Source organism: Cetorhinus maximus, unplaced genomic scaffold (genome assembly GCF_964194155.1).
Source record: "Cetorhinus maximus unplaced genomic scaffold, sCetMax3.hap1.1 HAP1_SCAFFOLD_257, whole genome shotgun sequence".
NCBI classification, from domain to species: domain Eukaryota; kingdom Metazoa; phylum Chordata; class Chondrichthyes; order Lamniformes; family Cetorhinidae; genus Cetorhinus; species Cetorhinus maximus.
In genome coordinates this window covers 76955-82954 of record NW_027596217.1, presented here as the reverse complement: position 1 = coordinate 82954, position 6000 = coordinate 76955, and the positions used below count along the sequence as shown (strand labels likewise).

The following is a 6000-nucleotide window of genomic DNA, read 5'->3' as shown; positions in this document are numbered from 1 at the left end:
GACAAACATCAACTGCAGCTGGAGGATCATCAACTCGGTGAAAGACGCGCTTTGGTCTGCCCGAAACTTGTTGGTCTTCCAGCACAAAGAGTTGTCCCCGACCGATTGTTGCGGACTGGCACAATCCAAAGTCCAGGACTACGTGCTGAGGGATGCACTAAAGCTTGGGGCAGCTGCCGCAAAGGTGCAATGGGGAAGGGTCGCTGTCTACGACCTTTCTGCCACAGTGCACCGAGAGACTGGGAACTGTCTAGAGCCCCTCGGGCTGTACAGCTCAAAATGAAAGGCTGTAAATGATTGTAATATTGTTTGTACTGATGCACCTGGTGATACATTTTGTAAAAATTTAACCTGGATTGTACCCTTGTAATGTTGTTTTTGAAATGGTTTGGAATGTGATTGAAGATATTTTATGAATAAAGTTTATTTTTGCAAAAAAAAATAAAAATCTGTTCTTATCAGTTTAATATATGATACGTCCCTTCTCTGGGGACCATGTATTAAATTGATTTTTGGAGCAGGGAGATGGAATAGGGGCTTGCTACGTCCACTCCCCGCATCGACCCGGTAATGCAGTATCTCTGGGAACGGTGCACCCCCCCCTTTCCAGGGGATTTTCAATGCTAAAAATAGTTTTTTTACAAGCATCAGCTTTCTTTACTTTTCGACATGTACATGTTCTAAAACCCAACTTTCTTTCTTTTTTTCTTTCTCTCATTCACTCACCCACCCACCCACCCGCCCGCAGCAGCTACACACAAAAAACACGCACTCTCACCCAACACTCACAGACAGCACCCTCATCTCACAAACACTCTACCTCACTCATACAAAAACATCTCTCACTTGCAAATTCACCTCTCAAACATTCTCTCAGCTGCACCTTTCGCCTCACAACATTTTAACCCAGCTCTCTGCTGCCGCTGCCGCTGCTGCTGATGACACAGCAACGATCAAAACTCACACCTCAAAGCTCACACACTTTACACAGCTACTCGGAAACGTCTACATCCACATTCAAACAATCCTTACACTGCACAAGAAGCCCATTCCGCCTCTCGTGCTTGCACCATCTCTCCCAATGAACACTTCACCTCCTGCCATTCTCCAACACCCAACCGATGGAACATGAAATCCGGCAGAAATCAGCAGCATCTGTCCACAACCATGATCAGATCAAGTTTGAGCACCCATTGTGAAGAAACCCATGGCGAATCAGGGAAGTACCAGAACAACAAACACCAAGTAACCCCATGGCAAGCAGAATGTGATCTAAGACACGATCCCAGTACTACTCTCCTACAGACAACCAGAATTGTGAGAATGTACAGCAATCTCAAACCAACTTCACAGTATCGACGAACCACCATTCCATCCCAGAGACTCATAAGGTGATCACTTTGTACAATTGTAGGTTCAAACACAGAAGAGCAATTTGTTGTCATGTAAATAATTCTTATTATTTAAGGGTACAGCTTGGAGTTGTGGTGGTATACCTTTAAGGAGCGTATGTAAAATTGTTGTGCATCGCTAGGCAGGGTATGACCAAGGTAAAGGTGCTAGGAAAACTGAAAGGTCTGAAGGTGGATAAATCACGTGGACCCGACGGATTACACCCCAGTGTTCTGAAGGAGATAGCTGAGGTGATAGTGGAGGCGTTAGTGGTGATCTTTCAGCAATCACTGGAGTCAGGGTGTGTCCCAGAGGACTGGAAAATCGCTAATGTAAAACCTGTTTCAGAAGGGAGTGAGGCAAAAGATGGTAAATTACAGGCCGATTAGCCTGACCTCGGTCGTTGGTAAGATTTTAGAGGCCATTATTAAGGATGAGATTTCAGAATACTTGAAAGTGCATGGTAAAATAGGGCAAAGTCAGCATGGTTTCATCAAGGGGAGGTCATGCCTGACAAATCTGTTAGAATTCTTTGAGGAGGTAACGAGTAGATTAGACAAAGGAGAGCCAATGGATGTTATCTGCTTGGATTTCCAGAAGGCCTTTGACAAGGTGCCGCACAGGAGGCTGCTCAGTAAGATAAGAGCCCATGGTGTTAGAGGCAAGGTAATAGCATGGATAGAAGATTGGCTGTCTGGCAGGAGGCAGAGAGTGGGGATAAAGGGAGTCCTTCTCAGGATGGCGGCCGGTGACTAGTGGAGTTCCGCAGGGGTCACTGTTGGGACCACAACTTTTCACTTTATACATTAATGATCTAGACGAAGGAACCGAGGGCATTCTGGCCAAGTTTGCAGATGATACAAAGATAGGTGGATGGACAGGTAGTATTGAGGAGGCGTGGAGGCTGCAGAAGGATTTGGACAGGTTAGGAGAATTGGCAAAAACAGTGGCAGATGTGGGGAAATATGAGGTCATGCACTTTGGTAGGAAGAATAGAGGCATAGACTATTTTCTAAATGGGGAGAGAATTCAGAAATCTGGAGTGCAAAGGGACTTGGGAATCCCAGTCCAGGATTCTCTTAAGGTTAACTTGCAGGTTGAGTCGGTAGTTAGGAAGGCAAATGCAATGTTGGCATTTATTTTGAGAGGACTAGAATATAAAAGCAGGGATGAGCTGCTGAGGCTTTATAAGGCTCTGGTCAGACCACATTTAGAATATTGTGAGCAATTTTGGGCCCCTTATCTCAGGAGGGATGTTTTCGCCCTGGAGAGGGTCCAGAGGAGGTTCACGAGAACGATCCCAGGAATGAGAGGCTTAACATATGAGGAACGCTTGAGGACTCTGGGTCTATACTCGATGGAGTTTAGAAGGATGAGGCGGGATTTGATTGAAACAAAGGCTATATCGAATCGAAACCCATACCATGGGTTATCTAACACCGTCCAAGTCACGGTGAAGGACAGCGAAGTATGATCACCTATGGATCGGGTCTTCTTCGCCAGGAGGATCCTGTTGAAGGCTTGCGGTTTTGAGGCTCCGGAGATCTTCATTCTGCAGGACTTCCCCAACGCTGGAATTTTCGACGGGACGTTCAAGCGGGTGGCAGACTGCGTCCAGCTCCTGAGGGTGTTTGAGGAGAAGAGAGACCTGCTGGAGATGACGATCCTGACTGCGGAGCCGTTCTTGTCTCTGCCGTTGCATCGGGACCGTATGGTGATGGTGCATCTGTACAACCCCTTCGTCCCTTCTCCACCAGGTACTTCGATAAGGTGGGGAGCGGCACCGAGATTCGAGACGACTTGGGGATCTGGACAGGCAAACGCCAGTTTAAGGTCATGCTAAAGACCTACGGTAAGAGAGCCGCTTTCCACCATCCTTCCAGATTCGCTATCGGGGGAAACCGTGGCTACCTGGTCTACGCTGGGCAACCCAAGCATTGTCGCTCATGCGGCAAGGCTGGTCATGTGGCGGCCAACTGCAGCGCCTCCATCTGCAAGATCTGCAAACAGGAAGGGCACCAGACAAAAGACTGCAAACAGGCTAAGTGCTGTAACCTGTGTGGCGAGGCAGGTCACCTCTACAGGACCTGCCCCAAATGCTGCTGTACTTACGCACAGGCAGCCAAAGCCAACGAGGGGGAAGCAGAAGAAATGCTTCGTGTCACTCCAACCACCAAGGCACCCAGGGAGCTCAACGGGACCAAGGAGGATACTGCGAGAAACAAGGTGGAGGAAGAGATTGAGGCAACAGAGAGCCAATCAACAGCACTACCCCCTGAACCTCCCAGTCCTCAGGACAGCGAATCAATGGAGGAGGAGGCAGCAGTGGAAAAGCAGCAGGTGGAGTGGCAGATGGTGAAGAGAGCCAAAAGGAAGAAGGAGCGAAGAAGAAGCAAAGCCACTTCCCAGACAAGTGGCAAGTGGCGTCTCCCTTCCGTCATGGATGACAAAGGCAGCAGCTCTTCGGATGAAGAAGTGCCAGGACGGCAGCTACAGAAGAAGCGGCAAAGCTCCAGGGCAATGGAGGACGAGACACCCGAGCTCCAGAACATTGGTGACAACAAGGAGACCAGCGCACCCCAACTTTGCCTGCAACCTGAGGAGGCCAGTGCACCACAGCCCCAGGAATCTGGGAGCAGTGAGGCAATCATCAAACCACAGCTCCGGGAAGCCGGGAACAGCAATGCCCCAGAGGGGGTGAGTTTTGGAGAAGCTTCTCCAGCAAAGGTCATCTCAAAACCCGCTCTCTACGCAAACCCCCAGATGCCACCCGTGCAGAACACTGCCAAGGATTACTACCTCAGCCCATCCAAATTGAAGGAATTTGAGCTCACTACGGGTATGAAGGAGCAGACTAAATGTCTGGGACTCTCAGAAACAACGGGTTTGGTAGGAGAATAAATGCTTTAAAATGGGTTTAAAGATTGTATCCATAAATGTGCGTAGCATTAAATCTACTACGCGATGTGTTGCGACCAGGGACTACCTTGCCAAGGTCAAAGCTGAGCTGTTGTTTCTGCAGGAGTGTGCGTTACCGCACCTCAGCTCCTACAGGCAATGGTCACGATGGTGTTCCCATGGGCCATCGATCTGGTCGGGCTGAAACGACTCTCGTTCCTCCGGCCTGGGTATTCTGCTGCGGGGAGGCAACTTCACCGTCTCCGAGGTTAAGGAGGTGGTGGGCGGGCGCCTCCTCGTAGCAGATGTAATGTACAAGATCGCTTCACTCCGGTTAATTAACGTGTATGGCCCATCACAAGGGGCCGAGCGGCTGGAGGTTTTTCAGCAGCTCCCACTGCTGCTGGCGACCTCCAGGCCGCTCATTCTTTTCGGTGACTTCAACTGCATCATCGATGCTGCTGGACGATCCAGCAGGGCCGACAGCAGATTGGACGCTACTTCCAGATCCCTGATGAAAACAGTTAAGGATGTCAAGCTGCACGACGTCTTCAGCAACCCTGCAGACGGAGCGCAGTGTAGATACACCCGGTTGCGGCCAGATGGGTCCATTCATTCCAGGATAGACTTCCTGTTTGTGTCCCGTGCATTCACAGTCAGATCCACCGACGTCAAGCCGGTGTTTTTCTCTGACCACTGCCTCCTACTGGCGGACTGCCACTTAGAGAAGTACCTGAGGGTGGGCAGGGGGTCATGGAAGCTAAATGTGCAACTGCCGTCCCCAGAGAACATTGAGTAGCTCAAGAGGGATTTCAAAGTTTGGAGAACCGTGAAACCCCTCTTTGTGTCCCTGACAAACTGGTGGGAAGCGATCAAGGGAAACATCAAGAGGTTGTTCATCCTCAAAGGCACCCAGAAAGCTAGAAAGGAACAGAGGGAAATGCTTCGACTCCATAAAAACATGCAGAATCTGCTCCGGCTGCGGTCGATGGGGGTCGACGTCAAGGAGGAACTCCAAGAGGTGAAGAGCCAGCAAGCCTCGCACTTTGCCTGAGAGGCCTCCAAGATCATCTTCCATTCCAGAGTCCGCTCCGTGGAGCAGGATGAGACATACTCATGTTTCTGCTTCCAAAAGGTACACAGAGAGAGCTCTGTGATCAGCAGCCTGATGGAAGAAGACGGCTCAGTAAAGTCATCGCAGTCCGACATTTTGAGGATCAGCAAATCCTTTTATGCCGGATTGTATGACGTGAAGCCCACGGACAGCACGGCCTCCCAGTGCTTCCTGTCCTCTATCATGGAGGTCTTAGACAACAGTACGCGGGAGAGCCTGGACAAACCGTTAACTCCTGATGAACTGACTTAGGCCCTTGAGTCCTTCGAGAAGAGTAAAACTCTCAGAAGCGACGGCTTGCCCGCGGAGTTGTATTTGGATCTGTGGGACTTGATCGGCCCGGACCTGCTAGGAGTGCACGAGAGTATGCTCCTGGCTGGCAGTATGTCAGAATCCATGAGCAAAGGTATTATCACCCTCATCTACAAGCACAAGGGGGGAAGGGAGGAAATTAGAAATTGGCGACCCATTTCACTGTTGAATGTGAACTATAAGATTCTATCTAAGGTCATCACCAATCGGGTCAAATCCGTTCTGAAATTGGTGATTCACCCTGACCAGACCTGCACTGTGCCAGGCAGGAAGATCTCTGACAG

At 49.8% G+C, this 6000-nt stretch overlaps 1 non-coding gene across 1 annotated transcript; it reads left to right on the top strand.

Moving 5' to 3' along the window:
- Nucleotides 1–416: 416 nt before the first annotated feature.
- LOC144673094 (U2 spliceosomal RNA) lies at nt 417–601 on the top strand. The gene has a single exon (XR_013574254.1). It is a non-coding gene; the product is annotated as a U2 spliceosomal RNA (small nuclear RNA).
- The last annotated feature ends 5399 nt before the right edge of the window (nt 602–6000 follow it).